The following is a 27,014-nucleotide window of genomic DNA, read 5'->3' as shown; positions in this document are numbered from 1 at the left end:
TGTGTGGTTGCGTGATACTCTTGAGATGTGCTCAAGAGTACCCTTGTAGTATGGAGGTTTTTAGTTGAGGGCAGTACAATGCTCTGGCAGTTTTTCCTTTTTCTTCCCCACTGTCAGGGCCCATTAAAGAGGTTACTTTAAACGCGGTGAACAAGATCGTCTTTACAGCGTGGGCCAGGCACCCCTCTACTAAAATATGCTGTGTACCATTAACATTCCTTTACACCACCCCCGCAGCAAATGCACATTCTTCTCTGCCTCCAGTGAAGTTTCATCTAGGCAGAGATGGTAATGCCAATGGATTCTGCCCCCACCCCCTCGCCGTAAAACCTGGTGACTTTTTAGGTATTTATGCTGATTATGCCCAGCCTCGGAAACCTGGACCACATTGATTTTTGTGGCTTTAGCACAACTTGTGCCATAAAGTATGAGAAGTGCATGACGAGAGTGCCTTGGCTGTGGTCCTATTTGGGTATCATCACATTTTAAAATGACCCTCTTGCGTGGGTATGTAGCAATAGAGTGCAGTGGTTGCAAGGTGTGTGTGTGTGTACCTCTCTCGAGTGCATTGGGCCATTAATAGTACCATCACCTTTCACTCCACTAAGAACTCAATATTTGTTACATGGCGTGCTTGCCTTCCCCTCCAAACATGCCTTTTTACTCTCCTTGTACCTTTTTTTTTGCAAGTTATGTATCATATGAATGTGGGGAAAAAAAACAGTCTCCTTGGAACCATGGTCCGATCATTCCCTCGCCATTAAACCAAGGCGTTTCGGCTTTCATCTTTCTTGTCATGGGATACACCTTTAGCTGTGAAACAGCAGTCGGTACAGGATTCCATTATACCAATTTAGAACCTTTATTCCGTGTTACATTACTCGTGGAAGAAGAGTAGTGCATCTAGCGTATGAAAATTAAAATGACATTTGAGAGAGCCAGTCCCTCAATGTCAGCATAGCATACTCTGAAGGAGGACACTTAAGTGTGATTCGAAGAAGTTAAGACATTTGCGTTAAAAGCTTAGGAATAACATAACCTCAGTAGTGCATGGAACTCCAGAACGTGACATTCTATAGTTCCAAAAGTAGTCGCTTAGCTATATACACTAATGAGAAATTATACCTTTTTAAAAAAAATAAACCGTTATTTAGTATGTGTGAAATGTAGTAATTATTGCTGTAGAGGCAGTTGTAAAAAAAAAAATCCTTCACTGATCAGACTACTATATTCTTCTGGGGAGTTTGACGCAGAGTTCAAAAACGCAACACGTAATCTCAAATGCCTGAGGCAGAGGTAAATTGATAGATGTATTTATCACTTATTACGTTCTTAACTGCACCTTCTTGTATGAACCTTTCATATTTACTACTCGCAAAAGTACCCGTTCACCAAACGGGTTCTGTAGACGGACATGATAACAATGATCCTGTAGGTCAGTGGTCTTCAAACTTTTTTGGCCAGGGCCCCCCTGAGCAAAATTTGGGCAGGTTGGGACCCCCCAGAAATGCCAAATGGACAGTATATATTGCGCGCCGTCACCTGCTCCCATCAAAGTCGCTGGGCTCCCTCATCCCACTCCTACCCAGTCGCTGGTCTCTCCCCACCCCATCACACACCCAGGGCTCTCCCCACTCTGCTCCCATCACTATCCCATGGTTCCCGCCCATTGTGCTCCCACCATAGTCCCTCGGTTCCCCCATCCCGTTCCCAACACAGTCTGAGGGCCAGTGGCGGCTGGTGAATCTTTTTTAAGTGGAGGGGCATTAAGGGGAGGTTCGGGGGGGTTTCCCCCTGTGAATTTTTTTTTAAATAATAGGTTAAAATGTTGCATTGTAGAGCATACTTTTAACAAAAAATGGGTAAATAGCCAAACAGTTTGCAATTGTTGCTGGGAGTCCAGGGGGCAGGCATTGATATTTTATTTCTATCGCGCTCGTACACAAGTGTTTCAGAGCGTGACAAGGCAAGGGAGGGGAACAGAGGAGAATAAAACAGCGATCTTACTAGGCCCAGTGACATTGAGAACGCGCAAGTGTGAGGGGAAAAGTGCATGGAAGGGGGGAGAAGTGGAAAGTGCGAAGCAGAGGAGAAACAGATAAATAACAATAAATAAATAATAAAGGCAACAAACGGTGGTAGTGCAGCCAGCAATTTGTAAGTGCTACGTTTAAGGCAGCAGACAGGGTAGGTCTGATAAGTGCAGGAAGAAAGATGGTTCTCCTCAAGTTTTAGAGTGGCAGGGCGCTGTTCCAGAGGGAGGCCCCAGCCGAAGACGGAGATCTACCCCCAGCTCGTTTCTTGGATAAACGACTGACCCTGAGCTCGAGAGGGGAGGTATTTGCGGAGGAATAGCTGAAGGTATTTTGGACCCAGGCCCCAGAAAGCCTTGTGGACAAGGCAGAGGGTTTTGAATGATAGATGTCCGGTAAAAAGATACCATCCCTGTCCCCTGGGCCCCACTGGTCCTAACACAATGAACATGATTATGTGTATATGCAAGGCGCTGCACATTCATACAGAAATCACTCTATCATTCACATGAGCATCCATCACCATACACTCACTCATAACGCATCCATACACATGTTTAAATAAAAACAATGAACATAAACGTACCTTCTGCATTGGCCTGTGTGTGGGTGCTGAAACGGCCTGCTCCAGCTGCTCTGTCCGTATGTGCGAGGAGGCGCAGGAGCTCCCCCTCGGACATACAGACATGCAGTGCCCCAGCCAGCATTTCCAATGAGCTATGCAATGCTGGCGAAGCAAAACGCCCCAGCACTTGCATGGCTCAGTGAGCATGTGCGGCTGGGGAACTAAACTGAACTGTCAAAGGGAAACAGTGTTTCCCTTTGACAGTTCAGCCAGCCCAGGAGCACTCCATTAGCTGGATAAAGCAGCTGAGGGAGTGCTCACTGTTTCACTGGGCTGGCTCCTTAGCTCCTCCATAATGGGTGAGGGGCCACTGGGTGGGCGCCTCTTGCCATTATGGATGAGCCGCCAGGCTCGGACAGGCCTATAGGGCAATGCCTGTACCAAAAATGTAAAATGCTAGTTTGGGCCAATCAAAATGGGCCACCATTTTGGCCAATGTGGACCATTTTGATGAGTTACTTAACTATGCAGTTAGTAATGTTGACCATTGTTGCTGAATATATCACAATTTACTTACATTTTAACACAAAGCACCCCTTTGGGTACTATTGAAACAGTGGGCTTCATAACTACTCTGGCGGTAGCTGTGCCGGTAAAACCGGCACGGCTGCCACTGGAGTTGCATCCGGGTCTGGCACCCGCGAATGGGCAATTACTAGGTCATGCCGAGTTAGGCGGACATGATAATTGCCCTTTCGAAGGTGCCGGTAGATCCCCATTCGAGCCCCATATGGCTCAAATGGGAATGGGGAGCTCGGATGCACCGGCACCGTTAATAACGGTGCTGGTGCATCCGACGAGCTGAGGTCAGACCTGGCGGGGGCTGTCAAGCACCCACGAGCACAACTCTTACTATGGCGGAACGGTAGCAACGGTGCCGGTAGCTTACCAGCACCGTTGTTACTGGTCCGCCATAGTAGTAATGAGGCCCAGTCTGTGACTAAAGGAATGAATATCCATTTACAACTGTGGGCCACTTTTTCATTGTTGCCTGAGACAGTTTCATGCTTCAGCCCGCCCATGTGGGCCACCCCTGCCCATTTCTTCCAATCTAAAAAAAAATAATCTTTTTTCATGCTGAGCTCTCAGGGCCCCCCTGGGATGCACCCGCGGACCCCTAGGGTGTCGCGACCCACAGTTTGAATACCACTGTAGGTCGATGTGCTTTGCGCCCTGAAGTAAACTGCATTGAGAGTGGGCACGTGTTGCTGGCTGGCATACCCCAGAGCAGACTTTTGGGGTGGGGGACAAGAGTTGGTGTGCTACGAAAGTTGCATACTGGGGCCTTCTATACCCTCTCGCCACCTGTTGCGGTGCAAATATCTTGGAAACCGTGCCTCCTAGGGCCTGGACCTTGAGTTTTGTTCCTTGTGTCGGGACTGGTCCTCCTAAGACCACATTGATGTTTCGCCGATTTCAGGCAACCGTTTCATGAGTGAAGGTGCTGAAATCCAGGGAAAGGGGTAGGGCGTCCAAATGTCTTGTAGCTAGTAATGTCTGACGGGTCCTAACGGGTAGCTATGTCAAATTTGGTGCAGATTGGTGAACCGGTTTGAAATTGTATAAGGAACAACACTTTGCCACAAATCCCACCACAAACACATACATTTTGACTTGTGTGTGATATATAGATTGCACCGCCATATTGGTCCTAAAGCCTATTTTGACGAGACATTGACTCAACTGGTACATGCCTAGTTTCTGATGGATCAGTACGTTTGAAGGCAGCTCTTGTGTTTACCTGTGGACATGTATACCTTCTTTGTATTGCATAACTTTTTATGTTTCATCACTTGTAGTGTCTGCTCCACTGAATGTCTTTACTGTTGCATACTCGTTAGTATAGCATCGTTTTATGTGGCATACATCAGGTATTCTGCTTATGGTGGCGAAGTCCGCAAAGTGGTTTAATCTTGCAGCTCACATTAGGGAATTCGCCCACCTTGTATAATGGTTTTAACTTTATTCTTTCTCCTATTGTGGTTCACATTTCCAAATTATATAATTGGGATTTGCATTAGGGGGTTTAATAAATAAATAACTACCTGTCCATTCTCGCAATGTCTTCCAAAGTACTAGAACCCGCCATCACTGAAAAATGCTTTTCACCACATTATTTACCCCTTTTCTAGATCCTGCATTCTGTCGTTCCTCTGTCTACCTTTACTTGCATGCTCTTACCCAGGGTGCAAAAAGTGTCTAGCTACTTGCCAACCACAAAGTAACTTGCCAACTCAATTCTATAGATAAAACACAGCACACCATTTCTTACTCACCAAGAGTTGAATATCACGAGCGAATCGCTAGTGGCGAGTGCACATTTTGCACCTGGCTTACAAACCTATTACTCCTTCTATTTTATTCCCATCATAACTCCCCAATTTGTTAGTTCTTTTTGTCTCTGTCCTATTAATGCATCTACTTTTTGTCCTGTTTTTCTTTCTTCGAACAGTTTGGGGGCACAATGCAGCATTTTCTTTCCCTGACACGGTGCCGACACGTAACAGTACTATGGTGGTGCAGAGTAAAAGCTTTGTAACATAACTATCATGCACATTTATTGCTGTGCCCAAGTAGCATAGTAACCAATAACTCAGTTTTTCGTTAGCCACAATGGTGTGTTTGCACGCAAAATGTGGAGGGGATGGATTTGCATGATTTAACCCGTGTGTAAACTTCACTACTGTAGGCTGTGTACCTGATGTATGCGAGTGCGCCACATATCAAATGATGCTTTACTAACAGGCATACAACGGTGTAGATGTACAGTGGAGTGAATTTCTATTGCCTAACAATTCTACTAAAGCCTGCGCAGTCTCATTAAGCCCTTTCACTACCAAGCAAGCAAGTTTAATCATGGTTTTATATCACTGAGCTGCCAGACCCTAAATCTCCACTAACTAAATGGCTAACGCCAAAACATCAGCTTCAGACAATAAATGCACATCAGAATTACAATTGGGTAACAGGGCGGTATAATGAATGGCTCATGTAGACCACTGAACAGCAGGCTGTAAGGGAAACCTCATTAAACCAAGACGTGTTAAAGCACAAGTGCCACCCAAAATATTAGCAGAGATATACAAATGGGTATAGTTCCCAAAGGAAAACACCCAACCCGTAGGAAGTGGCACACGGTTCAGGTGATTAGCAGTTAGAACTGTATAATTATTTCATTTAGTTTATTGCAAACTTTTGGGGAAAAAGAAAGGCAAACGTACGCAGAGACCTACCACTAGCTAGTGTACTACAGTATAATGACACATGTTGTTTGATACATCAACACAAACACTGATGATAGGTTGCGCACATAGTTGCTGCTCAAAACCAGTTCTTGCCTCACTTTTGTTAAAATCTATCTGTTGACATTACTGATATAGTTCGGATCACAAATCATATGATGACAAACATCAGCAGGAACAACATCTTAAGTGATGATGCAAGTCATGTTCTTCCATTTACAATACACGTACACGGAAAAAGAACCCTGTACGTTGGGATTCTCTACCAGAGAATCTTCATGCAAACCCCAAATGGGTGTCTCAATACCGGGATAGGCGTTGGTATAGCCACAAGGCAGGTGGAAATCAGATTTGCAGAATAGTGTACATCCGCCAAACAGAAAACCTTGTCGTGCCAGGTAAACCCATATATTTTCAGGTTGCCCGACAATGGTTGAATAGCTCTGTTGCACAAAGGACATAGAAACCGCAGAAGGGGGCGTGGCATTATGCTTACGCCTTTGTCATTTCCTCAAAGCACTGCGATACGCTACAATGGACGCGTCCTACGGTGCAAAGTGGTAGCAAACGTATCCGTTCTCATTCAGATTCCCGACTTATCTGTAGAATTGAGACATTTGCCACCTCTCCCAGCATGTCCCCCGGACCCTACCGAAGACACTCCCAACTCTCTCCACACAGACAACCAGGAAACTCAGAATTCAAAAACAAGATATCAGTGGAGTACATAATTTGTGCAAATAACATTTGTCAGTGGGAATATGAGTCCGATTTCCTTTTTCCTTGTTCCAGGTTCCATCACAAGAACCACCTGATGCTATTACATCCGCCGGCACGGGCGAACCATTAGGCTTTTCCAGCCACACTTTGGCACCGAGGACCATTGTATCTGATGAGCCAAAACCCTTGTCCCCACGAGTTGTCACTACCGTAGGCGGCTCCCCTTTTTTCACCATGAAATGAAATATTTTATTTATATTGCGCTTGTACACAAGTGTTTCAGAGCGTGACCTGGCAAAAAGGGAGGTGAACAAGGGAGAAAAAACGAAAACCAGCGATCTTACTAGGCCCAGTGACATTTAAGAAAGCGCAGGTATATCAAGTGCAGAAGAAAAGTGGGAGGGGGACTGTATGGGTATAGATACATAACCCTAGTGCAGAGGGTGGCTTGGAGGCAGTGCAGGAGGGTGGTAGGGTGAGCAGGTACCTGGGCCCGAATGACAGGGTGGCCAGGTGCACAATGCCAAGCGAAGAAATAGATCAAAGGGGGACAAAGGCAGAGATAAAGAGGAAGGTCTTGAGATGATTCCGGAACCGGAGATGTTTTTCCTCCAGTTTCAATGTGGCTGGGAGGCTGTTCCAAGTGATGCACCAGCTGAAGATGGTGATCTACCCCCCAGCTCGTTTCTTTGCAAAACTACCAACCCTGAGGGAGTTGGAAGTAGAGGAGTGAAGCGCTCGAGAGGGGAGGTATTTATGGAGGGATAATTGGTGGTATTTTGGACCCAGGCCTCAGAAAGCCGTGTGGACAATGCAGAGGGGTTTTAATTAAATCCTTGCATCCGCTGGGAGCCAATGTAGGGATTTCAAGGCTGGAGAGATGCGATCCCAGGGTTTGAGGCCAAGGACAAGTATTGCAGTCCTGTTCTGGATTAGTCGTGGAGGGAGGTAGGTTTAGAAAGAGGCAGTTACAGTAATCCAGCCTGGAAGGAACCAGAGTTTGGGAGACTGAGCTTTTGAGGACAGGAGAGGAAAGGCAGAGTACCTCTAAGGAGGTGAAGTAAAAAGTTTGACTTTTTGGAAACCTAGAGATGTGTGCGGAGAAGGAAAGTGTAGTGTCAAATATTACCCAGAGGTTCTTAGCCGCGCAGGTGGGGGTAGGAGGAGGGCCAAGGGAGGCAAGCCAGAGAGTGAGAGGAACGGATGGAGATGGTGTACCAATAAGGAGGATCTCAGTCTTGTTGGCATTTAGGCATAGATCATTGGCGGCACACCAATTTTGAATGGCTATTAGACAATCTGAGAGGAGGAGGCTGAAGGAAGCCTGAAAATGAGTTGGGTGTCTCCGCATAGCGCTGGAAAGTGGAGCAGAAAATTTGAGATGCAGTAAGCGAGAGTTGCCAGGTATTGGTGGAAAAGCCAGGGTGAGAGGTTAGACCCATGGAGGACACCACATGTGGAGAGGGAGATAGAAGATAGGAAGGACCCAAGTTGTACCTGGGAGGGTCGATCCGAGAGAAGTCATCAGCCAGGCCAGACCCTGATCAGTGATACCCGGGTTCTCGCGGACGATTGAGCAGGGTGGTATGGTTGACCGTGTCGAACCCAGAGGAGAGATCAAGTAGGATGAGGACAGAGGGAATGTTAGAATCGAGGTTGGAGAGCAGGTCTTCACAGATGTTCAGGAGAGCAGTTTCCATGCTTCTGGCAGCTCTGAGGCCAGATTGGTTGTCATGGAGGGAGCCAACAGAGTCAGAATGGAGATTAAGCTGAGAGATGGCTAGCGTTTCCAGGCGCTTACCCAAACGGGGAGTAATGGAAATTGGGCGGTATTTTGCCGGACATGATGGCTCAGCAGTGGATTTCTTGAGGAGAGGATGCACAAGGGAGGGTTTAAGAGGGGAGAGGAAAGAGGCAAAGGAGAGGTTGCTGAAATCGGCAAGGGTGTCAATGTGGTCCTTCATGGTTTTAGAGGAACGGGGATGGACCTGCTTTGATGAGGTTTTCATAGATCAGACTTGTCTAGCTACCTCATCAGGGGAGGAAAGAGGAAAGGAGAAAGGGGCAGGGCGGGTAGCTGAGGGAGGGTCAGCAAGTCGCGAAGGAGAGAGAGAAGGAGGGAGCGCGGAGTAGAGGGTGGACAGGATGTCCTGGGTTTTAGAGTGGGAGGCAAGGGCATTGCAAAGAGCCAGGGAGGTGAGGAGGGGTAGAGACTGCAGCAGGGTTGGCCAGTTCCTTGCCGATTTTGAAGAGTTCGGCCGAATTGTTAGATGCCGCAGAGGAGCAGGCTTGTATGTGAACTCTCTTCTTAGTGTGGACAGCGAGTCGGTATTGCCTTTGGAGCAGGCGGCAGGCCAGTTTATCAGAGGATGAGCAAGAAGCCCTCCATTTTCTCTCCGCCGCCCTACACTTTGTTTAAGTCTAGCTAGGTCATGGACAATTTTACAGGTACCAATACTTCCCTTTTGGATTGGCAACATATTTTCAGAGTGCCCTCACCAATTTTTCACAACTGTTTTCTCAACAATCCGTTCATTCTCTCAATTAACCCCAAAGCCTCGGTGATATGGGACATGGAAGATCCATTCAATGCCTTTTTCCAACTTCCCCTTGAAGTGTGACCCATTATCACTTGAATCTGTAAGGGAACTCCATAATGCGCAGCCACTTGATCTAACAATTTGATCATGTTCAATTGGGTTGCTCTTTTGCATGGCAATACCATTAAATAACCGGAATACGGGTGGAATAGATCTTTGTTTCTGGTGTTGACACACAGGACATTGTAAAATCACTGTTTTCACAATTTCTAATGGAAGGCTGTCTGTGCCCACCTGATAGTAGCTTTTCTCCAAGATGTGCACTGTTCTGGTGGGCCCATTTAGCAATCCCTGCCAAATCATCGTCCTCCGCCCTCGTGTCCATGACCGAAATCTTGGCATGTTGGTCTGCAACAGAATTGAACCACCGTTCTAGTGAATCGGTTGCATAATGTGCGTCTACATGATACAGTTAATGCAGTATGCATTAGCGTTACAGCAATGTCTTGCCACAGTTATTTTCTCCCATACTTCTTTGGTATGAATTTTCCATCCTTTCTTTTGCCAGGTAGGCAGCCACACAACCAATCCATTCGCAACGGACCCTGAGACCGTATAGATGTAACAACACCTAGGCGTCTCTTGCTTTAAAGCCCAATACACGGCATACAATTCTGAAAATTGGCTACTCTTCCCCTTTCCTGTGGTAGTTAACACCTTTTTCAATTTAGGATTATATGGAACAGCTTTCCAGTGTCGCTCAGTTCCCACATATTTAGCTGAACCATCAGTAAACCATGCATGTTCAACTTGCTCACTAGTTAATTCACCATAGGGAATTCTGCATTTGGCTGGAGATTCATCGATTCGTTGATTTCCATTTTCTTCTCGGGCTCTGGATCCACTAATGGAACCCCCGCCAGCTGCTCATGTAATTTTGCCACTCCACCCTTTCCTGTTTTGGCACGATCTTGAATGTACCATTTCCATTTGATGATACTGGCCTCTTGTGCATGCCCTATTCAATGTGTTTTAGGGGAGCTCAGTACCCACTGCATGATCGGTATTTCCGGTCGGTTCAATACATCATGAACCACCGCCATTTGTTCCGTATCCATGAATGCCCAATAACACGCAAACGATTGTTTCTAAATAATATCGGTCATCAGCATCAGGCAACTTCCGACTCCAAAATCCTAAGGGTACCCGTTTCCTTTCTTTTTTGCCACAAACTCCAGTTCGCATAGGTATCCTGTACAGATACATTTAGCTCCACCTCCTCATCCCTCAACGGCCATAAATCCAGCCCTTCCGGTATGGTTTCTTTGGAACGCTCCATCTTGCTCTTCACCCCAATCAAAATTGAATTTCTTGCATGTCACTTTGTAAAGGGGCGCCAGGTTCTGCCCCAAATGTGGTATACGTTGTCTCCAAAATCCAAACAACTTGATGGGCTTGTTTCTTAGTTCTCAGAGTGGGAAACTCAAGGATCTTTTGCTTAGCTTTTGGCCTCATTTCATGATGCCACTGAATTCCCAGAAAAATCACACTCTCTGCCGGACTTTGGGTTTTTGTCTCATTCATTTCCCATTCTTCCTTCTGTAGTCCTTCCATCATAAGATCTAAGTGCACTGGCATACTGTGCTCATCCTTTCCCTGTTTCAAAATGTCATCAATGTAATGCACAATTTGCACATCTGGTTTACACAGATTTTTATCCAGATGTTCTGCCTCCAGCCGGTGACATTGTCCAGCTATGCATGTATTCCATTGGCAGGCGTTGGAACGTATACTGCCTCCCATTCCAGGAAAATGCAAACTTCTCCTAACATTCATCAGCAATCGGTACAGTGAAGAAGGTATTCGCCAAATCTAACACCGCATACCAGGTTACCTCAAACATTTGTACATTTTCAATCAAAGTCTCTGCATCAGGGACTGCAGGCATTGACGGAGGAGTATATTTATTCAACTCACGATAATCAACAGTCATCCAGTAACTTACATCTGGTTTTTTTAACGGGCCAGATCGGATTGTTCCAAACCGTGGTTACGGGGCATAATACACCGGCTTCTGCATACCCTTTAATGGTGTCCGGAATGTCCATCTGCCCCACCACCACCCCCCGGAATTCGATAATGTTTCATGGATACTCTTTTAGTGGCTATTGCAACCTGCGCTGGGGGCATTTTCAATTTTCCTACCATCACGGGATTACAAATAAAAGGGTTAACCCCTCTAAAATGTCAAATCCAATAATATATTCAGGGATGGGAGCCACCAACACCTGATGGGTGTCCCTTTTCAAGCTTCCAATTTTCATATCAATTTTAGTGTTGAATGGCAGGGGCCTCATTATTATTTTTTTTTTCAAATCCGCCTGTCGGCTGGGATTGGGGGGACACGCCTGAGGACTCATCGTTCCCCCTCCTCTGTAGGGGGTGCAGAAGGAACCTCATCCCTCCTTTACCGCCTGTCGCTTCACTTGTTTATAACACTCTTTTCCATCTAGTCCTTGCTTTTTATACAAGTGATACATTTCCCGTGTCTGGATCCCATCAATGCCTTCCCTTGGCCCTCCATCTTTTACCAGTGCTAAAAACATATCCTTTCTAGATACACAGGAATCTCGGCTGTCAAACCTCTTCCCGGGAGTGCGTCTTTAACTTCGCCCCTCCCTCTCTCGCTCGCGGGGTCGTTCTGCTGCTTTTTCCCATTCTCCTAGGTCTGCCAATTGTCTAATAGCACCCACCACCTCATCGGTCATCCGCCCAGTCATTCTCACCAAAAGGGTCATCATGACATTCTTAAACGCCGGCGGGGCAGTTAGAATGATGGTATTTCTAGCTGAAACAGGCAATGCTAAGATTCCCATATGTTGGGGAGTAAATAATTTCATGGCATGTTCCCTCACTCTTTTTTTTTTTTTTTTTTTTTTTTTTTTTTTTTTGTATGGCCTCTCTCAATGTGTACCACTTCTTATCCACGGTTGGCCAATCTGAGGCGATGGGATACTTAAGGTTACACCCATGGGCCACTAATTGTAACAAAGACATTTGAACATCTCCCCCATCGTCCCAACGAGGAGGACCTACACGTAACATTTCTTGCACATGCGTTTTCTGCGTCAATGGCAGAAACGGGGTGGCGTCCATGGCATCTACACGGAGACCTGCTACCCCGCCATCATATAACCAGACCATCCAGGTTAACAAAGATTCACAAGCCCTTTGTTTCAATCGACTGATTTTCCCCAACATCAATCCTCGAGCGTTGTCAAGTCCACCATTTTCGCCCCCCACCCCTCTAGGATTATTCAGACTAGGACCTGCTTGTCTGCGCATCACGGGTTTAGCTGTTCCATCCTTCCAACCAGGTTCTGCCCCACTCTCTGTACTAGTGCTGTCAATTACATCTCCATCCCACTGGTCGGGGTCCTAATCAACCCCTGCAGAAGCAATCACAGTTGCCACCTTATGAGAATTCACTCGCCCTCTTCTCTTTCAAAATTTGTAACTAGCCTCACAGGAGCTCGTTTGGCTACCACTTTGTCTGCCTTTATGATACAACTTCATTTGGAGCTGCTACATTAATGCGATTGTTTTTTCAGCGGCCAGCTCCTTTTTCAATCTCGGACACTCGCCTGTAATTCCACATTCAGTTGGTGCACCTTTTCGAAAGACATGCAACAGAATCCAGCCTCTTCTACCTAGAGCTGAACACTCTTTTCCCTCTTTCCACGGACACCTGTTGAAGACAGCCCACCGCTTCAGCTGGACTCGCCTCTCCTATACTTGTGTCGCAGGTCTCGCTTAGACCTGCATCACATGCTAGGATGTGTGAGACTTTGGCATGCGGACCCTTGGTCCACTCTGGAATAGTTACTTCAGGAAAGTCTCCGACTGCGGAGCTTCCTTTTTTCCTAAATGGGGAACTCGTGGTATCAAATGAATATTTCCCGTCCCTATTGTCAAAACCTCACACTACACACCTTTTCACCGTTCAAATTATTGCCTCTCTGAGTCCAAAACTATAAAGTTGTCAATTTAGCAGGGCTCTTTAGCATCAATATTCTCACAAAGGCCCTGCTCACAGCTCCAAAATGTCTTTTTCTTGGCCACGTGTAGGGACCTCAATTACACCCCCAAGACCCTAACAAAATTGGACTCTGACAAGAATTCACACTTAGACCACTAGTTATAAATACAAAATGGCTCGTTATAGGCCCTTTATACACACAACATATAGTTGATTATACAAAAAAATAGAAAGAGCTTCACCATTAATATGGTTGCAGAAGACACCTTCATTTCGGCCACCACAACACTGCTTGGTCCCAGAGCAGGTAGGCGGAGCGATCACTAGTACTAACTGGGTCTGGAGCAGAGCATCTGTTAGGAAAGATTTCGTAATTGTGGGTAATTTTCCTTCCATGTGGCAACCCCTAAACTTTTTGCTGTTGTTTTCACCATGATCTAGACTTTGCCAGAGAAGTGCAGCCTTCTGCCGCACTCCTCTGGGCTTTCGCTCTATTCTTACGGGGAAACTGACATGCTCTTAAGACCATCAGTACCGCGAAACGCTGTTTTCCGTAGTTTCTTTATCATGTTGCATCTTTCGTGCAACATGACACAAGAGGGCACTGTAAGCTAAGTTACTGCTCTCTTGGGTCTCTAGTCTTCTACAGGCCCTAGATACTCTTTCTGGATTGTAACTGATCGGTGCAAGTGAATCACAGATGGGAATGTTGGCAGCGATTGTTTCTTGTGTTTTGAGCTCCTTTTGGGATTTTAAGCGCGTTTCTCGCGCTTAGCCCAAAATGGTGGCCTGGCTCCCAAAATGGCCAGACCACGAGGCTCCTTTGTCCTGTCCTCTGACCGTCTTGCTCCCTTCACCTTCCCCAGGTCAAGCCGACCCGGGGCCTTCCTTATTTGGGCATGTACTTTCCCACGAAACACGGATGCTTTCGCGGCCTTCTACAGGCCTTGTGTGTGCCTCCAGGATGTGGGCTGGGATGTCTGGTCCCAATACACATCCTGGGTGCCAGAGAGTCTAGGGTGGTGTGAATGCCTGGGACCACTGTGGTCCGTGATAGGTCCACGTATGGTGTGAGTGTTGATGAGCGGATCTCCCATTGGGTCCCCTCCGTTTTGGCACAAAGGGAACCGTGGATAAGAAGGGGCTGGAAACTCCACTACCATGTCGATCTCCTGAGTTCTCACGAACAAAGGAATACAGGAGCCAAGTATCCTGCAACCACGAGGCTGAACCGAGGAATCGCAGGTGACCCGCTGAAGGACTGCTCCTTGGCACTGCTGTCGCTTTGTGAAACCGTTTTTACCTCTGATCGAACCAGAAGGCCTGTACTGGTACTTCGACCCTTGGAATAGCGGGGACAGCTATTCTCGGCAGCTTCACCATCTCCTGCACGTAAGCCTTCGTAAGTGTCTCTGGGCCATCCAGCAGACTGACCAGCCTACCCAGGAGTCTTGCTCTGTAACCGCCGCCAGGTTGTGTAGTATTTCGAGTCCTTGTCACTCTCACATGATTCGTACACTTGGCATTCCCAGGTCTGAAGTGAGTAGTGTACATTTGGCTGAGATACACACGGCCGCTCCGTTGTCCTGCTGTGGTAACAAACTGTGCAGGTTCACTTCGTTTGGGACATCTCTAACTCAACTCTGCTGCTGCAGAAGAATCTACACGACGACAAGACGTCCCCTGCTCCCCTGAACCTGCCAGCACTGAAAGTGACGCGGAGAAGCCTGGGTCTGCTTGCCCTCCTGCAGGAGCCCATAGCTTTTCCCCACTGTGTCAAAACGGCACGCCTTTCCGTACTTGCGCTCTGCTTCTGCCCACAGTGGAGGCTGCGCTTGAGTCGCGGAACTCTGTTCTTCATCATTTGTGCACCAAACTGAACTGCCTGATTCCCTCGAAGAGACTCCCCCTTTTGCCCGTTGGCACCAGCGTGTGCAGGTACTTTTGAGCACAAGGCTCCACTCTTCGTAGGGCTTGGACTTCCTTTTTAGTTAGGTGCCTCTGAAGGCGGACTGGGTCCAATCATTATTTCGCACTGCCTGTTTTCCTCCCCTTCTAGGTGGACTACACACTTCGTGCATCTAACGCTTTAGACTTGTTTGTATTTATATATATATTGTATTGGTTCGGTATGTGTTGGTTTACTAGAGTTTTATTGTGATTTCTCTCTACGGTCATTGTTGCAAAGGCCTTGGAATAAATGTGTATATATTTTTAATATAACACCTGTTTGGAGTAGTTTGTAAGTGTCCTTGCTTTGTGTGCTCATTGCGGGCTTTCAGTCACCCTCACCCCTCTTGAGACCTAGTCTTGACCGCCGCGATCGCTACCCTGATTGGTCTGGCTTGTCCAGAGGTTACCCTGTTCCAAGTAATTAGGTTGGCCTTCTGAACTTCTGCGCCGCCAGGACAGAGTTCAGAAATCCGTCTTAACAAATTGGTGTACAGCGGTGGGATACGACTGAAGGTATCCCGTGTTGCGCACGAACGAAGGCATTTCAAGTTATTCCTACCAGGACACGTAGTAAATTGTTATAGTTTTAAAAAGGCCATAGTCCCATCTAACAGTATGGAAACAAATACCTTGTTAACTTTAAATGCTTCCAAATCAGAAACATTGAAAAAGATGTGTGCGGAGAGAGGTGTTTCCTCTCAAGGCACGAAATTGGATATGATCCAAAGAATCATGGCGTGGCAAGAAGCGCAGCTTGACGCTATAACTTCTGAGGACATTGCGGAAGGAGGTGGGGCTGCTCTCACTGGTAGAACCGACGGTTCTGCCGCTGCACTGATCCACCACGAGGACAGGGAGGATGAGATGTCTAATGTTTCCTCTGCCAGTGCTGATGGGGAGGCTATTGAATTCAAGAAGCAAGAGCTGCGGTTTAGGCAGAAGGAGCTTGAGTTCAGCATAGCCAAACTACAAATCGAACCAGCAGAAAAACAGAAAGACAGGGATCACCAGTTGGAACTGGCCAAGCTTCAGGTTGCAAATGGGTCCAAGGGTCCTGGACATGGGTCTGGGGCCTCCTCTCATCCACGGTTTCCGAAAGATCTGCTCAGTGTGTATGAGGAAAGGAATGACATTATGGACTGGCTGAATACGTTTGAGTATGCATGTGAAGTTCAACAAGTTGACAATGCTGATAAGATTGCCTGGTTACTCAGCAGACTGCCCCATTCTGGCTGTAGTGCCATTATGGAAATGTCGAAGGCTGAGCGAGCTGATTTCGCAATGTTAAAGCAAACTCTCATTTTAAAGTTTGTAAAGACTCCGGCCCAATATTTAAAACGATTCCAAGAGTACAAGAAAAAAGAAGGTGGTACTTGGGTATCTTATGTAACCGAATCCTTAAAAAACTTGACTGGCTGGGTCGAAGGTTATAAGGTTTCTACCTTTGAAGGCATGATAAATCTTGTCATGCTGGAACACATTTTTGCATCTTCTTCCCCGGAGCTTAAGCAGCATTTGGCCGATTCGAAGGAGATGGATCCTAAGAAGCTGGCCATTGCAGCAGACTTATGGGTGTCACATCGAGTGTCCCATAAGGACAAAACTCATCCTGGTAAGCAGGAGGAAGGGAAAAAGTCCAAAGATAAGGAGGGTGGAGAATCTAATAAATCTTCTCAAAAGGGCCACAAAAAGAAAAATAAGGATAAGACACAAGAGAACTCACAGGGTAGTGGAGGTCAGCCTCCGAAACAGAACTCTGGTTACAATAAGCCTCCCTATGTAAACGGACCCAATGGATCTTGTTTTGCTTGTGGAGCACTAAAGTCGCAGAGGCTTATGCTAGGATTCCAGATAATACCAAGCACTACTTTAAAGACAGTGTGCTGATCAATGGAGTAGATACTCCAGCTCTTAGGGATAGTGGGTGCAGTCGAACTGTAGTGGATTCTACCTTGGTAGACTCAGAGGAAGTTGCCAGAGCACTGGCTCTGATGCCCACTAAGTTGGCTGACGGCCCACTCCGTATGTTCCCAGTAATACCTGTAAATCTTACTTTAAATGGTACAGCAGTCAGGATTCCAGTGAGCATTCAGAGAAACGTCCCAGGAAAGGTCTTGTTAGGTAACGATCTCAGAGCTTTAGGGCTCGTAGGAGACGCTGCCGACAGACCCTACACACGGTCTCAAGCACGGGCAGCATTGGCCAAGACCAATACGATGCCCCAGCCGAAGGGGAAACCCAAGGCGAAAGGACTAAACGAGTCAAGACGAGGGAAAGAGAATATTCCCCCGAGCTCGCCTACCACTGCGGTGGAGGAAGTTGGTCAATCGCCCGGGCCTGACGAGGTGGTGGCGATGCCTGAAGTATTTGACCCCAACGACCATCCTGAACTAAAAGACTTGTTAGTAGAAGGTGGTCCTAATAGGGATGAATTCAGTAAAGGCCAACGTGAGTGCCCATCTCTGGAAGGCCTAAGGAGACAGGCCTGCTCCCAGCTTGAGGGTGAACCTCCTGGGACGCATCAGATTTATTGGGAAGGTGGACACCTGTATAGTGAGTCTACAGAAGGAGACCATAGGAGGTTGGTGGTTCCCCTTGCTGTAAGACCCTTCCTCCTGCAGTTGGCGCATGAAGTGCCCCTTGCTGGTCACCTTGGTATTAAGAGGACCAAGCAAAGGTTATACATGCACTTCTACTGGCCCAAGATGGGGGTGCAAGTAGAAAGTCACTGCAGGAGTTGTGCCTCCTGCCAGTTATCTGGGAAGGTTGGCTCGACAATCCAAGCTCCATTAGTACCACTCCCAGTTGTGGGAATACCATTCGAAAGGGTAGGGATCGACATCGTTGGTCCCCTTGACCCGCAAACATCCTCAGGCAATAGGTTTATCCTGGTGTTGGTCGACCATGCAACCAGATATCCTGAGGCCATCCCATTGAAAACTGTAACTGCCAAGTCAGTTGCAAAAGCGTTACTTGGCATATTTACTAGGGTTGGCTTCCCTAAAGAAGTTGTGTCGGATCGTGGCAGCAACTTTATGTCAAAGTATATGCAGGCTATGTGGAAAGAATGTGGGGTCACCTACAAGTTCTCTTCTGCATACCACCCCCAGACCAATGGTCTGGTGGAAAGTTTCAACAGAACGTTAAAGAGCATGATTGGGGCTCTGGAAGAACCTCAGAGAAGAAAATGGGATCTTCTTTTACCATGCTTACTGTTTGCCTACCGAGAGGTACCACAGGAGGATGTTGGCTTCAGCCCCTTCGAACTTCTGTTCGGTCATCCTGTACGGGGACCCTTGGCCATAGTCAAAGAGGGATGGGAGATGCCCACTCCCCCTGTTACTACCAACGTAGTAGATTATGTGCTGGCGCTCAGAAAACGGATGGTACTTCTGATGGGCTTGGCTAGTGATAAATTGAAGGCAGGACAAGCGCTGGTGAAACATTGGTACGACCAGAAAGCTTCCCTCATCAACTTTACACCTGGTCAGCAAGTCCTGATCATGAATCCCATAAGGCCTCGAGCTTTACAGGACAAATGGTCAGGCCCTTACACAGTGGTGGAGCCCCTGGGTGAGGTTAACTATTTAGTGGACCTTGGAAGGCCTGGACAGGCTCCAAAAGTGTTTCACGTAAATAGGCTGAAGGCTTTTGTCCCAAGAGTCGAAATCGCAGCACTGCTACTGGCTTCAGACGTTGAGGAAGAGGAGTCTGAACCTCTCCCTGACCTGTTCCAAAGCGGTCCTTCAGATAGCTCCTTTGAGGGTGTCCGAGTGGCCCCTCACCTGACTCCTGATCAGCAGGCTGAGGTGAAAAGTTTGCTTAGGCAGTTTTCCCCCCTGTTTTCACAGTCCGCCTGGTTTGACACCTTGGTGCAAACATAACATAGACACAGGAGACAGCGTAGCTACCAAAAGTAGGGGATACAGGATGTCAGACAAAGTACGGTCTTATATTAAGACCGAGGTCAACAAGATGTTAGATATTGGGGTGATTGAACCCTCTAGTAGTCCTTGGTCCAGCCCTGTGGTTTTGGTTCCAAAGGCAGGCACTTCTGAATTGAGGTTCTGCGTGGATTACAGGGCTCTGAATGCTGTCACCAAGACAGATGCACACCCCTTGCCTCGAACAGATGAGCTGGTGGATACTTTGGGTGCCTCCAAGTACCTCAGCACGTTTGACCTCACTGCTGGCTATTGGCAAATGGCTTTAGCAGAACATGCCAAGGAGAAGACAGCGTTTTCTACTCCAGACGGCCTATAGCAGTTTTCAGTGCCACCTGGGAAGACCATGTGAAACACCTCGGGATTGTGCTCCAGGCTCTTCAGAAAGCACACTTGACCATACAGGATAGTAAATGCCAGATTGGACAAGGCTCCATGGTTTACCTTGGACATGAAGCAGGTGGAGGGAGGATACAGCCTCTTCCCAGTAAAGTACAAGCAGTACAAGACTGGCCTACCCCCACTACACAGACCCAAGTGAGAGCCTTCTTAGGACTCACAGGGTATTACCGCAACTTCGTGGCAGACTATGGCACCATAGCTGCCCCTCTGACTGCCCTCACCATTCCGAAGAAACCCAAGAAGGTAACTTGGACCGACGAGTGTGAGAAGGCCTTCAATGGCTTAAAAGACTCCTTGTGCCAGCCCCCTGTCCTCAGGGCCCCTGATTATCAAAGACCTTTTATTGTGCAGACGGACGCCTCTGACACTGGGATAGGAGCTGTACTATCGCAAGTAGATGAGAAGGGTAAGGAACACCCTATTGGTTTTATTAGTCGCCAGCTTAAGGACAGAGAGCTCAGATGGTCCACAGTGGAAAAAGAATGTTTCTCTGTTGTGTGGGCCCTATGGAAGCTGAGGCCCTACCTCTATGGGACCCACTTCACTGTGCAAACTGACCATAAGCTCTTAAAGTGGCTAATGACCATGAAGGGAGAGAATCCAAAGTTGCTTAGGTGGTCCATAAGTCTACAAGGCTTCGACTTCACTATTGAGCATAGGCCAGGTGTCCAACATAGCAATGCTGATGGGTTGTCCAGAATGTTTAACCGACCTGAACAAGAGACTCATCCAGGGGTGGATTAGTTCCCCCTGTCCATAGTCTGGGAAGGGCGAGTGTTAGGAAATATTTCGTAATTGTGGGTAATTTTCCTTCCATGTGGCAACCCCTAAACTGTTTGCTGCACTCCTCTGGGCTTTCGCTCCATTCTTACGGGGAAACTGACATGCCCTTAAGACAGTCCGTACCGGGAAACGCTGTTTTCCATAGTTTCTTTATCATGTTGCAGCTTTCGTGCAACATGACACGAGGGCACTGTAAGCTAAGTTACTGCTCTCTTGGGTCTCTAGTCTTCTACAGGCCCTAGATACTCTTTTTGGATTGTAACTGATCGGTGCAAGTGAATCACGGATGGGAATGGTGGCAGCGATCGTTTCTTGTGTTTTGAGCTCCTTTTGGCATTTTAAGCACGTTTCTCGCGCTTAGCCCAAAATGGTGGCCTGGCTCCCAAAATGGCCAGACCACGAGGCTCCTTTGTCCTGTCCGCTGACCGTCTTGCTCCCTTCACCTTCCCCAGGTCAAGCCGACCCAGTGCCTTCCTTATTTGGGCATGTACTTTCCCGCGAAACACGGATGCTTTCGCGGGCTTCTACAGGCCTCGTGTGTGCCTCCAGGATGTGGGCTGGGATGTCTGGTCCCAATACACATCCTGGGTGCCAGAGCGTCTAGGGTGATGTGAATGCCTTGGACCACCGTGGTCCGTGATAGGTCCACGTATGGTGTGAGTGTTGATGATCTCCCATTGGGTCCCCTCCGTTTTGGCACGAAGGGAACCGTGGATAAGAGGGAGCTGGAAACGCCACTACCATGTCGATCTCCTGAGTTCTCACGAACAAAGGAATACAGGAGCCAAGTATCCTGCAACCACGAGGCTGAACCGAGGAATCGCAGGTGACCCGCTGAAGGACTGCTCCTCGGCACTGCTGTCGCTTTGTGAAACCCTTTTTGCCTCTGATCGAACCAGAAGGCCTGTACTGGTACTTCGACCCTTGGAATAGCGGGGACAGCTATTCTCGGCAGCTTCACCATCTCCTGCACGTAAGCCTTCGGAAGTGTCTCTGGGCCATCCAGCAGACTGACCAGCCTACCCAGGAGTCTTGCTCTGTAACCGCCGCCAGGTTGTGTTGTATTTCGAGTCCTTGTCACTCTCACACGATTCGTACAGTTGGCATTCCAAGGTCTGAAGTAAATAGTGTACATTTGGCTGAGATGCACACGGCCGCTCCGTTGCCCTGCTGTGGTAACAAACTGTGCGGGTTCACTTCGTTTGGGACATCTCTAACTCAACTCTGCTGCTGCAGAATCTACACGACGACGAGACGTCCCCTGCTCCCCTGAACCTGCCAGCACTGAAACTGACGCGGAGAAGCCTGGGTCTGCTTGCATCGGGGACCGGTGAGTGGCACAGCTAGGAACTGGTCGTCCTCCTGCAGGAGCCCATAGCTTTTCCCCGCTGTGTCAAAACAGCACGCCTTTCCGTACTCGCGCTCTGCTTCTGCCCACAGTGGAGGCTGCGCTTGAGTCGCAGAACTCTGTTCTTCTTCATTTGTGCACCGAACTGAACTGCCTGATTCCCTCGAAGAGACTCCCCTTTTTGCCCGTTGGCACCAGCGTGTGCAGGTACTTTTGAGCACAAGGCTCCACTCTTTGTAGGGCTTGGAAATTTTTTGTTGGGTGCCTCTGAAGGCGGACTGAGTCTAATCATTATTTCGCACTGCCTGTTTTCCTCCCCTTCTAGGTGGACTACACATTTCGTGCATCTAACGCTTTAGACTGGTTTGTATTTGTGTATATATATTGTATTGGTTTGGTATGTGTTGGTTTACTAGTTTTATTGTGATTTCTCGCTACGGTCATTGTTGCAAAGGCCTTGGAATAAATGTGTATATATTTTTAATATAACACCTGTTTGGAGTAGTTTGTAAGTGTCCTTGCTTTGTGTGCTCATTGCGGCCTTTCAGTCACCCTCACCCCTCTTGAGACCTAGTCTTGACCGCCACCCTGATTGGTCTGGCTTGTCCAGAGGTTACCCTGTTCCAAGTAATTAGGTTGGCCTTCTGAACTTCTGCGCCGCCAGGACAGAGTTCAGAAATCCATCTTAACAGCGTCCTCCCTCTCGGCGCAACTGCATCACCTGGGGGTCCAGTTCTATCTGCTTTCCTAAGAGGAATACCTCGTCCCTTTATGGGGGTGGGGGGAGTCCCTGCCCCTCATTGGTTACCAGACTGCCCTTGTTCGAAGAGCAGACAATAAGCATGAGTAGTCAAGAGTTGAAAATTCCATTTTCTCTTCCCTGCCTTCTTTCCCGCTACCCTTTATCACTGCACCTGCAGAACGCTCCAACTTCTTCTGGATCGTCCTTCGGCAGACAATACAACTATTCTCCAGTTAGTTCAGCTGACATCATTATGTGACCTTGCCTCTGCTGCAGAAATGCACGTCTACTTACTGAGCCCACGAAACCGTAGTCTTTCATTGCAGTAATGGAAGCGAGTGACCAAAATGGCCACGCATGGGCACCAGGTTCTTTTTAGCTAATTTTGCACACACACACTACAGAGGGCCTAGTATACTGTGAGATGCATAAGGACCAGGGCCACCAGTCTCAGTGAAGGTGGGATGTTTAGCTACGATGGGAAAGAGGTAGAGAAAAGCAGAGTTCTGAGCAGTTTCTGGAACTTGAGGACGTCTGGCTCAGGTCTGAGAGGGGCAGTGAGGCTGTTCAAAAGGGAGGCACGAGCCGAGGAGAGAGAGACCTGCCCCCCACTGTCTGCTTGGAGAAGCGTTGGACAATAAAAGTTAGAGTAGCGGAGGGCTCTAACAGGGGAGTATTTAGGAGGGAAAGCTGGAGATGGCGCGGTCCCAGACCCCAGAAAGCCTTGTGGATGATGCAGAGGGTCTTGAATTTTATCCTTGAACCCACCGGGAGTCAGTGGAGAGATTTTAGGGCTGGAGAGATATAGTCCTTGGCCTTGAGGTCAAGTATAAGTCTTGCAGCCTTATTCTGAATGAGCTGGAGGGGGCATAGGGAGGAAAGGGGGATTTTGAGAAAGAAGCTGTTGCAGTAATCCAGCCTAGAGAGGACCAGCGCTCTGGAGACATTGAGCTTCTGGGGGGTGGGGTTGCCTCTAAGGAGGTGGAGCTGGAAGTGGGCCTTCTTGGTAAGGTTCATAATGTGAGCGGTTAAGGAGGGTGGTGTTGAAGATAGCCCTGAGGTTTGTGGCTTCACAGGATGGTGGGGTAGAGGACCCCGAGAGGAAGTCGGAGGGTAGGAGGAAAGGAGGACGCAGTTGTCCGAATGGGCTATAGGGCTGTGCATTAACTAAATTGCCTAATAAGGTATGGCATTACTTGAGAAATTTCTCTTTGCTGTGGTACATGCGATTCGTTAGGCCTCTCTTCCTGTTTTATTATTTGAAGAGAAGATCTAGTTGGAGAACAGCAAGCGCTGTACATGGTATATGGGTAGCCAACGTATGGCCTGGCAATTTTTAACAATAGCGCAGCACTGTGAGCTTCGGTCTTGAATGGTATCCTAGACTGGAGAAGAAGCCAACATAATTGGTGTAGGACCTGATTTAATCAAATTTGTGTGTGTTGGACTTCTTTAGTGGGAGCCAAGTTAGGAGGGAATTTCACCCCACCCCACCCCCCTGTGATGTGCAAGACCACAAGTGCCTGCACTACGGTCAGGAAGCCCTGAGGGTGGAGATTTGGAGCCTGGCCATTTGGCCCTTTTTGGCTATATGTTAAAAAAAGGATAGGCTACAGTGAATGGTGAAGCCCAGGATTTGGCTGAATCTGAGAGTTGCGGGTCCAATCCCTCAGGTCTCGTATCTTTGAGCCACTGTTGTTGTTGAGCTGGGGTTGTGGGAGAAGGAAGATGAGGACGAATTTGATTTTTTGATGGGATAGTTTAAGGTAGGCAATCGACATATAAGACTGAATGATGGCTACATAGTAACTGAGGCGACTGATGTCCAGTGGGCTTTTTGCTCTCTAGTCTGCATATTGTTGGACATTTTTCCTTTTGTGTTCCACAGTTGGTGCTCTTGAGTGGTGTTTATTCCTCCCACTTCTCACTTACCATCTGATTACCGGGCTAATTTAGACCAAGCGCTTGGCCTCTGTCTGCAAATTCAATTGGAAGCTAGCATAGCCCTGTTCACTGCCTCTTCCATCAGAGATGATGCCTGGGCTTGCTGGAAATCGAGTTCTTTACCAACGATCAATGTAGAAATGCTGGAGTGGTATCTCTTTGGTGCAGAGACGCCTTCTGTGCAGTAGCAATATTTCTGATGCTGTTGGTAACATCCTTGTGAGTGTTTGCTCTTCTACAGTAATACAGGGGCGGGTGTACATTTTCTTCGAGACTGTGCCAGAGTGTTAGCCAGCACTAAATGGTAGTGTATATTGGGAGAGGTGGGAGAAGTTGTTTCTTAGCAAGGTTCATTAACATATGCTGGCAGTTTGTCCTTGAGCGCTTTGCACTGGGATTTCATTGGATATTGGGGCGGTAGGAGAGATCCTCGTAGTTCATGGGAACAGCCTCCTGGCCACCTTGAAACTTGAGGAGAACTATCTCTGGTTCCAGAAGCACCTCAAGACTTTCCTCGACGCTTCCACCTTTGCCTCTTTTCCCTGTTGATCTGTTTTCTCTCTCAGAACTGTGCACCTGGCCACCCTGTCATTCGGGCCTAGGTACCTGCTCACCCTGCCACCCTCCTGCTCTGCCTCCGGGCCACCCCTTGCACCTGGGTCTGTATCTGTTCCTATACAGTCCCCCTCCTACTTTTCTCCTGCACTTAACAGATATACCATATCTGACCAATCTAGCACTTGCCACTTGCTGACTGCACTCCCACTGCTTATTGCCTTTATTTATTTTACTTATTTATTCTGTTCTCTCCTCTGTTCTGCACTTTCCACTTCTCCCCCCTTCCATGCACTTGCACGTTCTCAATGTCACTGGGCCTAGTAAGATCGTTGTTTTTGTTCTCCCTTGTTTCCCCTCCCTTTTTCTGTTCGTCCTGTGAAACACTCGTGTACGAGCACGATATAAATAAAATATCATCAATGATAGTCCCCCACGCCCATGCTCCCCAGATGGTCTTTTAAACGTGGCTTCTTGGAATCGTTTTTTTTTTTTTTTGGAGGTCTGATGTTCCACTTTTAACAGTGCAGGTATGTGGAAGTATTGAGGTTTTTTTAAATCCTACTTTTTAAGGTTTTTGTTATTTATCCTTTTGCTATACAAATTTGTGAAAAAATATTGATTAATTGTCGGGGGTATTTCTTCCTTCAGAGTGAAAGGGTTGTTTTATGAAACGTTTACCATCCTGGTTTACTCTTCCCTTTTTGGCCATTGGTGCTTGTGGTAGGTATGTTGCTCATTCCATTCTTTAGGAGCGTGGTGGCCTTTCTTTCTCCCTCAACAAACCTGCTTCCCTTTCAGTGCCCGTTCCACTTCCCATGCAGGCTCTGTTTTGAATGGTCCTAGCGGGTCCCCCTTCCATTCCCACCCGTTCCTTTGTGTAGCTCGTGCGTTTGTTGGAATAGTAGGAGCTGCTAGTTAAATGTGCCAATCTGCACATTTCCCCAGACTGACACCATTCATCAAAAAAAAATCCTATTGAGACTTTGTCCTTGCTCAGCACTTACACCAGGGCTTCACCCGGAAACCATACAGCATGAGAAACATTTTCTGTACGTATTGTAATTTTAATTAAAGTAGCCACGTTCCACTGATTTTAAGGCAGTGCTTTTTGCCAGCAGCTCAAATGTTTTCCCTCTTGGAGGGTAACCCCCACTCTCCAGAAACGAGGCGTAATGAATTGTAACAGACTAGACGATGACTGTTAAGAATATTCCGTTCTGTACCCGTCTTTGACCAAGGAAGGGCAGGAACAGCCCGCTCGTGTCATAGGGGGAGGTTTGGGGTATGATATCCAGGACCTAGCCTAAAAGGACTGTGCTTTAATATTCTTCTCCCGAAATTGCTCCCATATTTACCAACTTGTATGAGTATACAGCTTTGTATAAACGTACTACTTTTTTCAGGAGCCTCTCCGCTACTCAAGAGAATGACTTGTAGAACATACCGAGTTTATCACTACAAAGACCACTCTCGCAGAACGAATACTTTCAAAAAGCATGATCTTAATGTTTTAAAAACGGAGCCCACTAGGGTATTGCAGTTAAAGATTTACACACAACACATGAAACCAATCCAAAACCTGCGAGGCCTCTTGGCCTACATTTTGGAGATAAAATATACTAAATGCAAGAAAGGGCATGTCCACCTTTCCATCCCTAGCCTGCATCCCGGCACTCTCATTAACTATCTAGCTTTCGCATTTGACTGTTACTCAGTATGTATGGGTTTGGCGGAGGGTATTATACGATTTATTTTCTGTGGTAGACATTGGTAGTGAGTGTTATGTTCTGTTTCTGCATACATCCATGGCGCAAGCCAAAGGTAACCAGGGATGTGGACAGTTACCCCCTTGTATGGCAATTTTAAAAAGCGATGGACGAAGAGGAGTCTGTGTGGGTGCAGTCTGGGTGCCGTGGGAGAGCAGGACGAATAGAATGTGTGCTTTTACTGGTAAATAAAGCGTGTTCCAAGGAGCCAACTGATCACTGTCCAAGGAAACGCGGTTATGGCGTCCACAACATGGAAAGATTGGACTGTGCCTCCACCCTCGCTTCGAATCATGATGTACAGTAGCTCAGTGAGTTGATGGCTGACTTGAGAAAACAATATCATGGGTTCGAAACCTGGCCCAGGCAACTCTA

The 27,014-nt window shown here is 47.5% G+C and overlaps 1 protein-coding gene across 2 annotated transcripts in view; it reads left to right on the top strand.

Annotated features, from left to right (window-relative positions):
- PDAP1 (PDGFA associated protein 1) overlaps positions 1 to 27,014 on the top strand; it is a 150,826-nt gene that overhangs the window by 1,989 nt on the left and 121,823 nt on the right. The window lies entirely within an intron of this gene.

This window comes from Ambystoma mexicanum, chromosome 2p, assembly GCF_040938575.1.
Source record: "Ambystoma mexicanum isolate Mex_15411 chromosome 2p, UKY_AmexF1_1, whole genome shotgun sequence".
Lineage (NCBI taxonomy): Eukaryota > Metazoa > Chordata > Amphibia > Caudata > Ambystomatidae > Ambystoma > Ambystoma mexicanum.
The sequence above is the reverse complement of the archived record's forward strand: the minus strand, read 5'-3'. Positions and strand labels throughout refer to the sequence as shown.